We start from the raw sequence: 961 nt of genomic DNA, 5'->3' as shown, positions 1-961 counted from the left end.
CCCCCCTCCTCTCTCTTCCACCTTCCCCCTCCTCCCGACCCTCCTCCCCGCGAATCCGGGCTCCTCGCCGGCCAGGGTCTCTCCCTCCTCTCTCACCTCCCCCAAACCCCACCCCCGTCTCTCCTTCCCCGGGGCGGCGGCGGCCGCGGGAGCGGGGAGCCGGGAGGGAAGGAGGCGGCGCCGGGGACCGGGGAAAGCTCCCGGGCGGAGGGAAGAAGGAGGGTGCGGGAGGAGACAGGGCGGGGGGAGACCGGGGAGAGGGCACCTCCCACAACCCGAGCCCCGGGAGCCGCCCGGATCCCGGCCCCGCCCTGGACCGCCCACAGCGCCGCGGGGCGGGCGGCAGGGGAGCGGGGCTCCGAGGTAGGGGAGAGGAACGCCGGCGCACAAGCACACACGCGCGGGGACCCGCAGGCTAGACCACTGGAAGCAGAGGTGGGGGCGAGGGTGCCCGAGCCAAAGGCCGAGGAGCTGGAGCTGAGACAGGGAATCTGGGATGCAGGTGGAGAAAGACGGCTGCACAAAGAGAAGGCAGCCCTGGTTCGGGGTGAGACGAGAGAAGCAGAGGCCGAGGGCCAGGAAGAGAACGAGACGGGTGGGAGAGAAGGGAGAAGCCAGGGTCAGACAGGGATGGGCGGGGAGGGGAGGGGGTGAAGGCCGGGAGCCACCTCAGCGCGACAGGAGTTGGGTGGAGAAGACAGAGCTGGAGACCTGAGCGGCTCCGTGGGTCCAGCAGCAATGCTACTCGCCTGCTTCGGGGAGGGAACGCGGAGAGAGGATTGGAAGCAAAAGATGGGGAGGGTAGCATCAAGGAGAGAAATTGAAGTAGGAGGGGGGAAAAGAAAGAAAGAAAGAAAAAGACCAGGAAATAAAGAGCCTCCAAGTGGGCAGAAGCCAGCATTATCTCTACTCCAGCAGGGCCTAGCAATCAATATTTCTTGACTAAGGAAGAACTGGGAGC

The sequence above is a fragment of the Balaenoptera acutorostrata genome, chromosome 10, assembly GCF_949987535.1.
Source record: "Balaenoptera acutorostrata chromosome 10, mBalAcu1.1, whole genome shotgun sequence".
NCBI classification, from domain to species: domain Eukaryota; kingdom Metazoa; phylum Chordata; class Mammalia; order Artiodactyla; family Balaenopteridae; genus Balaenoptera; species Balaenoptera acutorostrata.
Note: the sequence above shows the minus strand (reverse complement) of the source record.